Source organism: Chionomys nivalis, chromosome 11, assembly GCF_950005125.1.
Source record: "Chionomys nivalis chromosome 11, mChiNiv1.1, whole genome shotgun sequence".
NCBI lineage: Eukaryota > Metazoa > Chordata > Mammalia > Rodentia > Cricetidae > Chionomys > Chionomys nivalis.
Genome location: NC_080096.1, coordinates 2,728,895 through 2,745,657, shown reverse-complemented (window position 1 = coordinate 2,745,657; position 16,763 = coordinate 2,728,895). Strand labels below are relative to the sequence as shown.

Genomic DNA, 16,763 nt, shown 5'->3' with positions numbered 1-16,763 from the left:
AGATAAATAGAAATGGGTTAATTTAGGATATAAGTGCTTAGGTAGGAATACACCTAAGCCATTGGCCAAGCAGTGTTATAATTAATATAGTTTCTGTGTGATTATTTAGGTCTGGGCGGCCGGGAAACCAAAGCAGAGTCTCTGTTTACAGATGCTAATAGATTCTGCTTCTCCTTTTTACACAATACAGTGTACCTTGGGGTGCATCCATCCCCCAAGCCCACCTGTCAGGAACTTAACCCTGGAGAGCACAGAGCCGGGAGGTGGGGGCTATGGCAGACAATCAGGTGACAAGCTCATGGATGGGTTCGCTGCTGCAGTAAGAGGCCTCATGGCACAGGCTTGCTCACCCCTCCCCTCTGTCGCAGGAAGGTAGTCTCTGCTTTATCCTTTGGGCTATAAAGTGAAGAACAGAGAGAATAAAGATCTCACCAGAGTTCTGGACCTGCTGGTACCCGACCTATTCTTGCTCCTCAAGGACAAACAACACGATGTTTGGTCAAAGGTGTGGGTGGCTATTGGATATCTTGCTCCTCAAAGGCCAGACAACAGGGTGTTTGACATAGGTGTGGTTACCAGGTGTTTTGAGAATTAAAGGGGTGATCACTCTTGTTTGTTCCTTGTATCATGGGAGGGAAGGCTTTTGCCCTCCCCTTTTGATTGGGCTATATGAAGACTATGAGTGATAGACTTAAGGAAGTTACAGTCTTCACTGGAAGCCCTCCTGACTCTATTTCCTGTCTCTGGTCCCCTTTTTCTTAATCCTCACTCTCCTTTTCAGGAGAATATAGCAAAATGACAGCCTGTTGCCAATGGGGCCAGTATCAGCTCATCTGCAGGGAGCAAGCCTTCCGGTGCAATCTAAACCTTACCTGGCAGACAAAATATGAAAACTCAAGGTCTCTGGGGATTCCCACTCTCCCCTCCCCCCAATGTGGGAATGAACCTTGGGACATCCCAGAGCATGGCTCATACCACCGAACTCCTATCTGGGTCATCCACGTGTTTGGAATGAAGATGTTGGCTCTTCTAGAGAAGTCCCCACCCAAGCCTTACTAGCCACCTTGCAAGATCAGTAGCCCTAGGCATCTTTCCCCAGAGAGGCTCTCATATGCCCCACACCTCAGTGAATGTCTAGACACACAGAAGTTGATCTGAAGATTTTTCAGCTTCGGGAATGTTATTCTTGTGCTAGCAGAGGAAGCCCACGTCAAGAGAGTAGCCTCACAAGTCATGAATCTGCTCGAATGCCCTTTGAGCGGCGTGATCTGTCTCTAGATGCACTGGTTGCTGGTGTTTGCAAGGCTTTTTGGTGTTGCTTGGAGAAGCTCCTACAAGCCCATACCCTGCAGTTCCACCTGCCTCTGCTGCTGTCCGTCTTGCTTGTTCAGTCAAGTTAAAGAGAGCGGGAAGCCACCCGCCTGCCCAGTCCTGCTCCCCCACTGCTGAGGAGTTTCTGTCCACAGGTGACACTGCTCTGGCTGGTGACAGAATGAAATTTGCAGCGACATGAAGCGCTTCATGCCCCCTCTCACAAACGATTGTGACAATGGGCGGCTTGGAGCTGAGAGCTGCAGGTTAGAGTTTGGACACCTGCTGGTTTCCTTGGAGCTTTTTAAATCCTTCACACGTCACTTTTGTTTCCCCACTTGGATGCCTCTTGCATGCCAGTCAGGTCTGTCACAGACTGAACGGCAGACGAAGAAGAGGTGTGCAGTGCGCTTGCAGGGTGACCCACCTGACTGGAATCTGTTTCCAAAGTGTGCCTAGGACCCCATCCCCCGGCACACTGGCAAGCTGGCAGCCTCTTGCAGGACTGCTTCTCAGTGTTCATCTTCTGCCACACTGGGTAGAGCCCTTACCCTGGGAGGGTTCCAGAGGGCCTGTCACCCTCCTCAGGGGAGGCTTGGCATTTACCAGGTCTCTGCTAGTTTCTCTAAAAGTCACCTGGTTATCCAGGCTCCATGTCCCGTGTATGGACCCACAGTGAGAACGAGTGGAGACTGCTCGTTCGTTTTCCAGCCGCTTAAACATGAATAACCACACAGAAACTATATTAATTACAACACTGTTTGACCTATTAGCTTAGGCTTCTTATGAACTAACTCTTACATCTTAAATTAACCCATTTCTATTAATCTGTGTATCACCATGAGGCTGTGGCCTACCAGTAAAGGTTCCAGGGCATCTGTCTCCTTCGACAGCTACGTGATGTCTCCCTGAATTTCTCTAAAAGTCACTTGGCTATCCAATCTCCATTTCCCGTGAACAGATCTACAATGAGTTGTATGGGACCTGCACTCAGTGTGTGCAGTGATCCATCATGACTTCGTTGGTCAAAACGAGGATGTCCACTCTGGAGAATCTGAACAACTTCCCACTGGGTCCTGGGTTTTCACAACCTTTGCACGGAAGATCAGCTCTACTAGCCAGGAAATGTATGAGCTTGCAGGTGAATTTTAAATATAGCTTGCAGATATGTATGCTAACAAAAGCTAGCAAATGCATGCTTTGCATTGCTTGGATTTGATTTAGCGCAAGGACTCCACCTGGGAAACTCCCCATAGGCAGCTGTGTGCAACTGCCTGAACTGCCCTTAGTCTTTGGCTTGGGGCTCAGGTCCCTACCTTCTCACTTACCTATGTGGCTCTCCTTGAGCATATGAAGCTAGCAGGGTTGGCCCTTTCTGGAGAGAAAGAACAGGTACGCCTGGTTGGCTACCACATCTCCAGAGCACAGACACTGTGGGGCTCGGCACCCCTCATCTTTGTGTGGCTATCAGACCTCTTTTCAATCAATATTTGCCCAGAACGGAGGAGCTTTTAGTGTCTTCCAAACCTAACAAGATTGAAAGATAGCTAGATGTTCTATAGCTATTCTTTTTGGTCCGTTCTCAGAACTCTTGAATGCACCCTTGAGGACAACAGCCTGGGAAACCAGACTCAGTCTAAAACCTTGGGCAGAGAGGTCCTGGAAGGGGTAGAAGAGGGCCCTGAGCCTGTCTGCTGTCAATGCCTACACCACAGAGAAGGGCTTTTGTGGGTCCTGTGAGCAGTGATCCTGACTCACCCAGGGTGACTGTGTGTGACATCGCTGCCTTTAAAGAGTGTGCCAAGCATTTACTGAACCTGCTTTGCAGGAATGACAGAAGGGCCTTCAGGCCTCCTGGTCCTCCCGGGTTGTCTCTGGTACTCTAGGCTGCAATGTGCCATCCCTACCTGTGTTTCCCAGAATTCCCTTCCCTGTGTCTTCTCCCTTTGCACTTCCCAGAAGAACTGTGGTTCACCTGCCCCCAAGAATCCTTTCTGAGACTCAGATTTACCCTAAAGTTAGCAAATGGGGCCACCCATGAGTATGAACCTTGGAAGGTGACAAGAACAGGCTTAAGGTGACTGCCAGTTCTTGTCAGAAACATCCAGGATGGGGAAAACAGCATCTACTGAGACCCCACACACGCTGGGTTCTGAGTCCACCTCCACAGAGAAGCTTACTAGGACTTCAGGTCCAAGAGTTCCCAGATTGCTCCTCTGCCTCCTTGAGAAAAGTGACTCCCACCCTGTCCCTCCAGCGGTGTCCCTTGTCCCTGAACACTGTCATCCATCACCTTCACTGCTGCAGATCCCTGAACTGGGCCCTGTGCAGACATTGGCTTTATTGCTTGCCTGAAGGCTGGCCTTCGTGAGGCCTGACAAGCCAAGGTGACTTTGGTTGGCAACAATTTAATCATATCACACAGCCTCCCTCTGCCCTTGCTTCATCTGAATGAAGAAAGAGGGAGGTTACTGTTCTCAGATCTCCCATCCCCCTCTGTACCCCATTGCTAAGCCTGCTACCTTCCTGAGGTTTTAGGAAACATTTCTTTCAATCTGAGAAGCATTAAGGAGGGAAAGAAAACAAGGCTGTTGGGCTGGGACCTCAGTTAACAGAGATCCGGTCACAGCTTCCAGAATTTGGAAAGCAGAGCCTTAGAGAAGCCAGGTATAGGCTTGGAATAAAGAGTAAGAGGTGTGGCCTAGGAAGTGGGGATGGTGTGTGGGCCTCCCATAGCCAGGCTGCTACAGAGCTGGCCCCAGCCTGTTCACGGTTGTTCATGCTCATGGTGTACACAGCCCGAGCCTTGGAGCCTGAGTGTGTTACTCACGGTCGGAGCCTCTGACTGCAATTGCCGTGCTGACATGTGGGGAGGGAGGTGCCAGCACTGCTTTGGAGCAGCAGCGAACAGTCCACTTGCAGCCGAGCAGGGTGAGCACTTCCTCTCTCAGAGACCACAGGCTGGGGATGCCAAGGTCTTCTCTCCCTTTGGAGATACTCAGTCTTTGCCATCAGCAAGATCCAGACGTCCTCGACCTTGGACATCTCCACAAATCTGTCCCTAGGTAGAAGTCAGTTCAGCACCCTTAACCTAACTGTCATCCATGTTCGGCCATTCGGTACACAGCAGAATCGTGAATTCCCCGTGAGCCCATGGCTGACTGGGAGCCACAGCCTGAAGCCTGGAATTTAACAAATGCTGTATCCATTTTTAAGCTGTTATATCTTTAATTATATGAACTATAAAGTATAAACCTCTGAATAGGAAAAATATCCTACATAATATATATTTTATATACATAGCAAAGTGACTAATACTTAAAATTATATTTCAATATAAGTACTATTCTCCTATTAGCAGGTAAATTGTGTGAGATGCTATACAAAAAAGAAGATGTCACCATTTTACATATGAGGGGTAATATATGTTCTATATGCTAACATCATAAAACAGCAAGAAAGCAAAGCCTAGCCAGTCACCAATAAGACATAGGAGTTATATATGCATGTCTGTGTATATTGAACACTTGTATGCAAGAAATATCCATGACTATAAATACATATGTAGGAATAACAATAAGGGATCTAAGTAAAGAAAATACAGAGTATGTATGTGAGCGGTAAGCAGAAGCCTTCCATAGCCTTTGCACCAGCTCCCGACTCCAGGTCCAGCCCTGCCTGAGTGTCCATCTGGTCTACAGTCTGGTAGTGATGCCTTTGTCATGATTTGCCAGTTGGCTTAGGAAAGATTTAAGCACGAAATGATTAGAGCTAACATTTCTCAAAGGAAGTTATTGTCTCATAAGGAAAACAGAGACAAGGGATATGAATGAAGAGGCACTCCAACCGGAAAGGTCTCAACCACCCACTGAAAGATGCAGGTCTTGATAAAATGCCTGAGCTGTCTCCAGACTAGCTCCAGAAAAGACCAGAAGCAAACGAAGTCAGAGAAAATGGTTATGAGTGACAAACAGAAAGCCCTCCTCCAGAAATACAAGGAAGACAAAAGCTGCTTCAAGAACTGAAAGAATGAAGAGAGAAACCAAAGCAAGGCGTGTTTAAGGTGGGCTCTACAGAGCTGTTCCACCTGTCTTTCTCTTCTCAGAACTGAGCACTGTAAAACATGAGACTGAAAAGATTGATAACAGGAACGTTCTTCAGGCAACACAATCAGCTCCAAAACTAACTTCTAAAAAAAAATATTGGACAAAGAGAAAAAAAAATCTGCGCAGCTACTCACAGGACGGAGCAGATGCCCAAACAGTCTCCCCTGCACCGAGAGAGCCATTCCCAAGAGCTGCACCGAGAGAGCCATTCCCAAGAGCTGCACCGAGAGAGCCATTCCCAAGAGCTGCTGATGAGAGCGGATCCAAAAGAGTGGTGCCAAGTAGAGAAGATCTGCCAAAACACGGGGGCCGGTCCTGACAAGGATGCAGCGGCCCATGACGATGTGCATGTCAACTTCACTCGGGAACAGTGGGCTTTGCTGCATTCTTCCCAACAGAATCTCTACAGAGACCTGTGAGAACCTCACTGCTGTAAGCTACAAATGGGAAGATCATGATATTGAGAACATTGCCGAAGTTCCAGAAGCCGTGGAAGAAGGATGATCCTGATTTCTTCTTACCTCAGCCCTGATCACCCAAAAGAAATACAAGACTGACAGCTTCCAAAACTAACTTAGACATGTTTCTTAAAGAAGTCTCCAAACCCAAATAACTGCAAAATGAGAGAAGAGTGCAAAAAATGATCAGGAGAGAAACTGACAATACATTTCTTTAAAGATTGTTTGATCGCTTGACCAAAGCCATAAGATTGAGTTTATCTCCAATGTCATAAAGGAGTTGGAATACAGGCCCCCAAGGACACTTGTCATGTGTGTTTCTGCTTGAATTTATACCTACTGTAAGGAGAGAAGAACCCAGCATGGAAGACAAAAGCAAGATAGAGGAGGCGTTAGGAATGTTTTAGAGCCGTTAACTCCTGCCTAAGGAGGCTGAAATGCCCTCATCTGTGAGCATCTGACATGGACCAGTAGCAGTACCTGTAAACGGTGCTGGTTAGCACCTACCAACAGGCAAGGAGGGTTTAGGCTTTTGGGCTCTCAGAAGTAGCCTGAGAAGGAGTCAAGCCACAAGGCAATCAGGATGGTCCCTGGGCCAGATGCTCTTCCTAATGCAAAATCAGGAGGGTAGAGTAGAAGTCATGACTAGAAAGAGTAATGGGGATGGCTCGCCCACTCCCCGTTGTCTCTTCCCGACCGTCGAAGCTCCGTTTTTCGGAGTCATGGCCCCATGGTTTTCAAAAAGGCTGGTCCTTCGCTAGGCTGCTCGGAGTAGGGATCCTGGGGTGCTTAACCCAGCCACAGTGGCCGCCTCAGCTTGGAGCTCCCGGTGTCCAACATTGGGTGAGGATGGAAGTGAAGAGGAGTAGTCGCTAGTGTGGCCCCCGTTACTAGCCTGCCCGGCTACAGGAGTAGAAGGGACTGAATGGCTAGGTGAGCTTGGCAGAGACCTGCTGGCAGCCAGGAGTTGCTGCCACCTGAGCAAAGTTACCACTCTCTGGACCACCTCCCAGAAGACCAGCCCACATCAAGCCCACAGGCAGCATAGGTCTCCCAGTAGCTGCAGCCTCCCATGTCTGTGCAGAGAGCCCAAGCTCAAGCATCACCCACCATTGGAAGAGAGGAGACACTGATCCTGTCCTGGGTCCCAACCAGAGTCAGGACTAGACCTCCTCATCCTTCCCCATGAGGGGAGCTCAGCTACACATGGAGATGACTCACAGCCTGGAAGCTGCTCTCATCCTCCAAGCTGAAGACGAAGATCATAGCATCCGCCCAGTCCGAGAGCTTGGTGTCAGGCGTTCCCGCTTCCTCTCGGATGAGCACCAGGTGAGTTTGTCCGATCTCCAGCATCCTCCTCTCGCACTGCTCACCCTCAGTCCTCTCCAGCACCTGGTACAAACCCACGAGGAATCCGCGGATGAGGGATGGCCTCTCACCTCTGACATCATCCAGCACACTCAAGCGCAATTTGGGAAATGAGAGGCTCAAAGTCCATTCCTGGCCATTGACCACAGGCCTAGGGAAGGCGCGTAGCTCTGAACCCAACATCTCTCTGGACCCGCTGGAAGACAAGCCTGGGGATCCAGGAAGGAGACCGGGACCAGGAGGCTCCCCTGTGCTCCTTATGAAGATACTGCCGATAAACTTGAGTATCTTGTGTGGTCATGTGTGATGCTCAGCTGAGGACCGCCCTAGGGGTGCAGGCCCCAGGGATTGTGTGGAGGCGGTGGCAGTGTCTGGAACTGGTGTTGCTGGCATGGTGAACAGAGGAGAACCGGCAGTGGGTCCTGGGTGCAAGTAACTATTGTCCAAGGTCTTGCCTTTCTGAGGGGGATAGTTTCCCACTCGCTCCAGCCTTGACCCCAGTTCCAGAGCTGCTCTTTGATCCCTTGACCCTGGTAGAAGGGGCTAGTCACCCAGCCAGCCACAGACTTAAGAAGAAAAGTAAAAATAAAGCATACAAAATTAGAAATAGATAAAAGCCTAGAGACAAAAGATAGTTGGGATAATTAAATTTAAGAAAAACTGGCAAAAAAGCAAAACAAAACAAACAAAAAAAAAAACCTAAGGCCAGGCCAGGCATTCATAACTAAGAATAAGCCTCCATGTGTGATTTATTTGGAGGTTGGGCGATGGGTCCCCCAAAAATCCAAAAAATAAAGCATCACACAACAAGTATATCTGATATTTCTAATTGCAAACAGCCCTGTAAGAAGTGCCCATGTGTATTTATTTCTAAGACATCTTCAGGAAGAATTTCTGAAGGGGGTTCTGGCTCTCAGGCACCTGGCTGTTACCTTGTCATGAATCACCGAATCCCCACACGGAAGACTAGCGCTCAGGAACCACTTCGTGTTAGCTGGCTCCAGGGGAAGGCGTGGGGCATGGATCTGTGCAGAACATAACGGCTGAGTTACATGACAGTCGGAGTAGGAGCCAGCACCCCACATCTCGGAGCGCAGGGCTCTGGCGGGCTTCCAGGCTCTCCGAGGGACAGCAGCCTAGACCTCGCAGTGGCTGTTCACCTTCTCATTGTTCCTAATGATTCTGCCAGTGGTAGGTAAGTCAGAGAGATCAGCGGTGCTGTGTCTGCCCAATTATAGCATGAGACAGGCTTATGGTTGAAACCTCTATGCTGCCTCTGAAGTCTCAGGGCAGACTTAGGAAACCTCAACACCGGCTTACTTTTTGGTTTCTTTCTTTCCTTAGATTTCTATTTTGAGGGTGGAGCATGTCGGGGGGGGGGGGTACCTGTAGAAGCCAAAAGAGGGCGTTAGATCCCCTGGAGCTGTAGTTACAGGTGGTTGTGAGCCTCCTGACGTGGGTGCTGGGAACTGACCTCAAGTCTCTGAAAGCAGTGTTTGGGATTTCCTTTCTGTTGCTGCGATAGAATACTAGCCAAAAACAACCTGGGCAAGAAAAGGTTTGACTTACGCTACCAGGTGGCAGGCTATCATTGAAAGAAGTCAGGGCAGGAACCGGGGCCAAACACAGCTTACGGGCTTTCTCCCCAGCTCAGGTTCAGCTATCTTTCTTATACAGACCAGGGTCTGTGTAGGAAAGGTGCCACCCACAGTGGGCTTGACTCTACCACATCAGTCATCAATCAAAATAATCTCCGACAGACATGTCCGGAGGATAATCTGATCTAGGCAAGTCTTCTTTTGAGGTTCCCTCTTTCCAGGCCACTCTGGATTCTGCCAAATTGAAAGTAAATTCTAACGTATAAGCAGCAAGCATCTCAGTTACTGAACCCCACTCCAGCCCCTCTGATCCAGTTGCCTTTTGTTGATGATAATCATTGCACATATTTGTTGAAGCAGTTTAATAAAAACCCAGAGACAGATATTGGGGTTCAACCTGGAGGTCAGAAAAGCAAAACATCAGCCACTGGCTCGTACCTCCACCTCAGTCTGAAATGGCGATCCTGCCTCCAGGAATCTCAGAATGAGACTGTGTCTGAGAGCTGTCTCTTCATGTCTTACATTCCTCTCTAGGACTGGGATTAAAGGCATGCGCCACTACTGCCTGGTTTCTATGGCAAACTAGTGTGGCTACTGGGATTAAAGGTGTGTGTCACCACTGCCTGGTCTGCAAGACTGACCAGTATTGCTCTTTTACTCTCTGATCTTTAGGCAAGCTTTATTTATTTACTAAAATACAAATGAAATATAACTACAGGCTGTTGATTCGGCCTGAGAATGTTTGAATGCCCTGTTGTTTTGATGTATGCCATATGACATCTTAACCCTTCTGTGTCACAGAACACCAGGACTTACTCTCCGAGACAGCTGGGTCTTAGGACCCACTAACGAATCCCTCTCTACAAGATACCTCCCCTACTCTGCCAACCTCTGTAAACCATTCTCTCCTCTCTGCCTCTATACCTGGCAGATGTAGACTTCGTGTCTACCAGAGATGGTGCCGCGTCTGTCTTTCTGCTGTGATTCATGTGACTGTCCTTATCACACCCTCCACTCACGTTGTCCTGAATTGTGATTGACAGTGGGTGGCTTTGGCACCCTGCATTCCCATGCACTGTAAAGAGTCTCTGCCCCCCTTTTGGAGTCCCAAGACTCACCAGGAACCCTGTTCCCTTTGTTTGAGGGATGAGAGCTTTCTAGAAAGGTGGCCTTGGGAGAATGGCAGAGAACAGACTGGTGCGGAAGAATAAATACCTATCAATTTCTGTGCCCTTCATCTCCATCTCTACCTTCTGTCCAGGGCAGAAGGACTCACTGGTCAGTTTCAGAAAGCACACCAGCCCATGGAGGAGCTCTGCCATGACTGTCACCTGAGATGGGGACATATACAGAAGAGCTGACACGGGAAGTGTCAGACAAGCTGACCACCTGCACTAATTACAGCTCTCCAGGCACTGAATTTGAACAACAGGGGTCTTCAGGATGGAGTCTCAGGCCAGCAGTTTGTGTGAAGTGTGGGTTTCTGTGGGTCTCCTTCTCCCCTAGGGTTGTTGGCCACTGGCCCGCAAGGGCAAACAGAGCGGAAAAGCTAGCATGGCCATGAGTGTGACAGAAAGAACTTCCGGGAGTCTGCTTTAGAGAGACACAGCTCATTTTAGTGTTCCAGGGGTACGGTACATGAGGGTTCTTGGGGTTATGAGTGGGAAGGGCTGATTGGCCATCGCACGGCACCTAATTATCATATGGGATGAAGGAAAGAGCGAGACTTAAGTGCTGAGTCACACAGCATTTGCAGGGAGCGCTGTGCAGGGATGTCCTCCAAGTGAGGCCAGGCTTCTGAGCTTAGAGACACTCCCCAAATAAGGTTAGACAGAGAAGAGGTGACCAGACTGAGAAAGGGAGTCCTCCATTTTGCCCCAGGCTGAAGAGTTATCCAGACTGCGACCTTAATAACTACGTTCTCCATCAGGCCTCCAATGCCTCCTAGTCTGTATGCGACATGGACGCGACATGCACCGGGGGAGACAGGGGCACTACTGCCAGGGAGACTCTGCTCCCACACAAGCTTTCAAGGGAGGCCAAGGGAGAAATCCTCCCGTTCTGTGCCATGCCTTCACCCAGTTGAGCAGCCCACAGTGGGATGCCCTGGTCATCACATGCAGTAAATGCTGGCTCACCTGAATCTCTCTTCAAGGAACAAAGAGCTTGGAAGGGAAATGACTTCTGTGAACAAAATTGAGGAAGCTATTCAAAGGGGAAATTTGATTTTTTGGTACCGTATTATATTGTCTCTATGCAGATTATTTCCTCTAATTATAAACAAGTGTGCTGTTAGAGACGTGGAGGCAACAGTGAGCAGCCTCTCCTTGCTCCACTTGAATGGGATCTAAGAAGAGCGCTCTCTGGTCTGGACCTCGCAGAACTTCACAGAAAGCTGGCACCCGGGGAAAGAACTCCCCATTTTATAGACAGACAGCTGTGAGGTCCCCACACCCTCCACCCAGGCATTTGAAAACTAACTCGTGAGAAGAGCTTGAAATAAAGTAGCTCACGGCTGCTTTTCCCAACACAGCGGCAGAGTCTCTGAAAAGAGGAGACACACGCGCGAGGAGATGTTTCCCTGCCCCAAACCAACACAGGCTTCTTAAGTCCATTGTCCTTATTAGAAAATGAATCTCCACAAAAGGCCAGCTGTGTGGAAGCCAGATAAATTATTTAAGTCTTAAGTTGTTTCCCTTCTAAGTAACAGTAGAAGATTTAATAGGACTGAGCGCAGCCTAAAGACTTGGAACAAGGTCACCCTCTAGAGCAAAAATGAGACTCCAAGGAACCTGCAGCATTGAGCTGAGAAGTGGATAGGGTATCCCCAAGTCACAGATCCAGAGACAGGGACAAGGACACCGTTCCTGGCTGAGCATAAGGGCAGTTGGACCATCTACACTCTGTATGATCTTATTTGGAACCTGAAACCAAGTATTTAGGTCTGGGAATGACCTGTCCAGTTAAAGGCAGAATTAGCGAGAAGGTGGAATTCTTCTTATTCTTCTTAATCTGTGTCCCTTGTAGAAGCATATATGGCAGAGAGAGAGAGAGAGAGAGAGAGAGAGAGAGAGAGAGAGAGAGAGAGAGAGAGAGAGAGAGAGAGACTAAGAAAATGCTGGGGTTTGAGCTGGCCACCTAGCAGGAAGGCACTGATGACAGTTCACCAGCTCACGCTTGCTGGATGCTGGGAGAAGGACCTTTGAGGGAGCCCTACCTAGGCTTCTCTTACAACCTCTAAGTGGATGAGGCCCAGGCACGTGATAAAAGGTTATCTGTAGTATTCCAATGACCTGACTTCGATATTAATCTCAGTATCACCCTGAGTGTGACCTCCTGTCTGTTGTCAGATAGTCGAGCAAGAGCTTGGCCAACTTGAACAGGATTCGAAGAGATTTAACATTGAGAGTGCTATGGCAAGGGCAAGCCCGCTGGCTTTGTCTACTAGCACTCATCCCTGCCTCCCAGACTCCATCCTTGGAGCTATGTACTTAGGGCTACAGAAAAGCCTGGGTTGCAGAAACAACCACCTAATGTGGATCTGACTAGTCAGCCAGACTGTTCCCTTTATACTCCAACCTCACTCACTCCAACAAGCCATAGAGATAGGTTTCCAGGTGCCCAACTAGTGTTTTGACTTTATTGTCGGTCACTCTTGGCCACTATGGTGGACCTGAGGTTGCCTTCCTTAGGGTTGCTCCTGGAATGCTTCTGAGAGACACTGGATGGGGTACACTTTTGAAGCAGGTGTAGGAAGAAGCTAATTTCAGCATCCTTCTGGTCCACTTGAGCCCTGGCCCATTGATCTGGGTGTCAGCAGCACCAGAGCTCTGGTCTATGGGTCTGCATTCTTGTACTATGAGTTCTAGGAGGATGGAATTTGGTTCACAGGGCCATGCCTGCAGGAGACTGAGGATTAATGCTGGAAAGATGGGCTCACAGCCCAGGGCACTCCTTTCTGGGGTTAGCCAGTTGGATGACCATCACTGCAGACAAGACCAAGACTGCATGTCCCAAGCACCTTGGATCAGGGGCCTTGCTGTCCCTGACAAAGAGTCTGTATACAAGGCAGTCATGCCTTGGCCTGTAATATGTAATGAGCTCCAAGTTCAGGGTGAGATTCTGCCTCAAAAGAAAAGATGGAGAATGACCAAAAGATACCTGACATTGGCCTCTGACCTCTACATACAGGTGCACTCATACTTACACACACACATTCCCTCTAATATACACCATACCACACACACACACACACACACACACACACACACACACCCTTGGAGCTCGTCCTTCTAAATCCCTGCCTGTCCTCACACACATCGGTTGCTAGCTTCGTGGGCACCTAAACTCCCACTCTTTGTGGGATTTTCATCGATTCAGAGCCACTGATGTTTGCATTTCATGAAAAGATTCACAAATGAGTTTAAAGTTCTTGTTACAAACAGGTTTCGGGATTCTTTTGCGTAGCATTTGCACAAAGAGTTAGTTCTCTCCTTTCAGAGGAAACATGGAAATCATCAGCCGAAACTGGCAGGAGAAGCTGCAGAGTTGACTCACCAAATCTGAAGGAGGAAGGAACGAGGGCCATGCAGGCAGGGGCAGGGCTGTGTGGGATGGGGCAGGGCTGTGTGGGGCAGGTGCAGGGCTATGTGGGCAGGTACAGGGCTGTGTGGGGCAGGTGCAGGGCTGTGTGGGGCGGGGGCAGGGCTGTGTGGGGCAGGGCTGTGTGGGGCGGGGGCAGGGCTGTGTGGGGCGGGGGCAGGGCTGTGTGGGGCAGGGGCAGGGCTGTGTGGGGCGGGGGCGGGGCTGTGTGGGGCAGGGGCAGGGCTGTGTGGGGCAGGGGCAGGGCTGTGTGGTGGAAATGGGGCCTACATGGCAGAGATTGGGTGTATGTGGTGGAGATGGGGGCATGACTGGTAGAGGTGAGGTCTGTGTGTGATAGAGATGAGGTGCCATGCATGACGGAGATCAGGAGCAATAAGAATAGAGGAACAACAACAACAACAAAAAGAATAAAGGTGAGGTATCTTTAGTGGGAGTTGGGACTGTGTAGTAGAGCTAGGGGCTGTGAGCTAGAGAAATGGGGACCGTGACAGAGATGGGATCTGTGTGGCAGGAATAGGGTCTGTGTGGTGAAGTTGGGATCATGTTTGATAAAGATGTGGGTATGCAGAGGAGATGGGGCATGCATGGCAAAGAGGGCGATTGGTGGAGAAGACATGCAGTGTAGATGGGGGCCATTGTGGAGATGCAGTTGTGCATGGAGAGTTAGAGGGACCCTCCTGTGGTCAGGCCTGAGGTCTCAGGACTGAGTATGAGACAGCTCTAGGCTAGCCTAGGTGCTTAGCCAAGGGGAGCTCACACCTCCTCCATCTGCCAGGTCATTGCTCCCCATGGTTTCCGGAGTGGAGCACCAGGATGTCCTTGTTCAGATCAGCTGAGGAAAAATGTATTCATAGGGATGGACACCTTTCTAAAGATGGCTTGCCATGATCATCTGACTCAGGTCACCTCACAAGTTCACAAGGAACGGAGTCGGGGGCAGGGTGGAGCTGATATGCCTGATTTAAATTTAAGACTTGTCAATGATTTCACTTTTTAACATGACTCATTGACAAACCTGACTGGGGGCTGCTCACACCCTCCGGGAGGGGTTGTTCCAATTCCTTCTAAGGTTGACGACTCGGTCGTGTTCAAGGCTCAAGGCAGACAGAAAGTCAGGGCTCAGAATGTGTGGCTTCCCAGATTTCCTTGTCTCTCCTGTGCAGACTCACACATACCCCTGGTGCCCAGAAAGCCCTCAGCATTCATGTTACTCTCACCAGCTCCCTGAGAGCAGCAGAGACCAGCCTGGGCCAGCTGGGCAGGGACCCTGCCCTACGGCTTCATTTTAGTCTTGATCTCCCAAGAGCCCTTTTCTTCTGGTTGTCCTTAGAGATGGTGTTTCACTATGGCACTGCCCTCTTTGGAGTTGCCTGCATCTTTTCCCTGGTTTTACCATGTTCCAAGACACATCTATCTGGGGAGAGACTGACCAGCCCACCAGCCGGGTCAGTAGAAGGACCCTGGATGTTGTGACAGGACCCCAGCACCTGGGCAGCAAAAAAATGAGCTATTCCCAATGCTTGGGGACACAGTGTTCACAGGGGACCTCTGCTTTGCACTCCTGGGAGTATCCACACTTGTCACCTTTGGAATCTTTGGCTAGTGGTTGAGACCAGTTACCACAGCTGAAGGGTCACATTTTCCTGAGTCCCGTCTCCATGTTATCTGGCATCTGACTGTGTCCAAATTCTCCAGTTTATTAGATTAGCACCACCTTAGGGGCCCTATGGCTCAATTTTCACCCCCTCAAGACCTTGTTTACAAATAGTCATATTTGTTATTGGAGTGGGAGCTTCCACACATTTGGGGGTCTTGCGCATTTGCTATTGGAGTGTTTTCCACACATTTGGGGGTCTTGCACCACTCATACTTTCTTCTCCCCTCAATGCTGTAGTCTTCTCAGCAACATTCTAGTAGGAAGAAGCATCCAGAAGATCCACCAGCTGGGTGGATCCACCTTCCCACACAGAACCATCCCAAGATTGTGGAGACCCTGTCAATGTCTGTGCATATGCCCATGTGGCCCATGCCTGACCGCTTCCTCCCTAGGAAAACTTGGCTGCAAATTCTGTCTGTTTACCTAGGAAATACTTGTCCCCCAACCTAGCTTCAATCCTGAAACAATGACTTCAGTGTGGGGCCTTGAAGCAGAGGAGTGTGGCATCTGGGTCACTGGCCAGAGCAAACAGGATGAGGATGAGAAAACCGGGCCAGCAGAACCCACCAGTGTACGGGCTGGTTTTAACTGTCAACTTGACACCACCTAGAATCAGCTTGGGAAGAGAGTCCTAATGAGAAATTACCTAGATCGGGTTGGCCTGTGAACTGGTCCATGATGTACTGCCTTCATTATTAAAGCATATGAAAAGACCCAGCCCACTGTGGGCAGCACCGTTCCCTAGGCAGGGGGATCTTGAACTGTCTGAGAGAGGAGAAATCTGAACTACAAACAAGAAAGCAAGCAACATGGCCCTCTCCCATCTCTCTGATCTCGGAATGGGATGTGACTGGCTGTCAAAAGCTCCTGCCTTCTGAGACTCTAGGAATGACTGCATTAGATGCCGGTCACATGACGCTTGTGGAAGGCTGGCATGGATCCCAGAGGAATCGCTCATTGACAACCATCCTGCCAGGGACAGTAAAGTCTTGGGCAGAACTGAGCAAGGGGACATGTAGATGGAGGTTGCTTGTGCGGTAGGGTCCTCCAAAACTAGAGTGGAAGAGACGGAAGTCATAAGACAAGCCTGGGAGCCTTCTAGAGGATTCTGGCCCGAGCAGGGAGCAGTATGGCAGAGGCAGTCCAGGGCTGTGGAGGCTACAGCGGCTCTCTGACGCTGATTCTTGGGGAATTTCCTTGACTAGTTCTCCTTCCCTTGCCTCCACTGTTCCTAGAAGGAATCTCTACGTACATAACTTTCAGCCCAAAGTTCTCAGTGATGGCCGCTTCAGAAGCCAGTGTAACCCATTGGGACAGTGGTTCTCAACCTGTGGGTCGCGACCCCTGGGGTTGCATGTCAGATACTTACATTACGATTTGGAACAGTAGCAAAATTACAGTTATGGGGTAGAAACAAAATAATCTTATGGTTGTAAGTCTCCACAATATGAGGAACTGTATTAAAGGGTCACAACATTAGGAAGGTTGAGGACCACTGTGTTAAAACAACCTGGGGTGAGGGAGCTACCAGCTGGTCTCTGAAGGATGATACATCCTAGAAGTCCCCTGTGTCAAGAAGCCTTTGCAAACCCTGCTGGGAGTCATGGTAAGCCTGGCTCCTCCTAGTTGTCAGATCCTTCTGGCAAGACATTCCTGCTGT

At 49.5% G+C, this 16,763-nt stretch overlaps 1 pseudogene; it reads right to left on the bottom strand.

Moving 5' to 3' along the window:
• Positions 1-6,483: 6,483 nt before the first annotated feature.
• Positions 6,484-16,763, bottom strand: part of LOC130883553 (arf-GAP with GTPase, ANK repeat and PH domain-containing protein 2-like) — a 194,781-nt pseudogene continuing 184,501 nt past the window's right edge.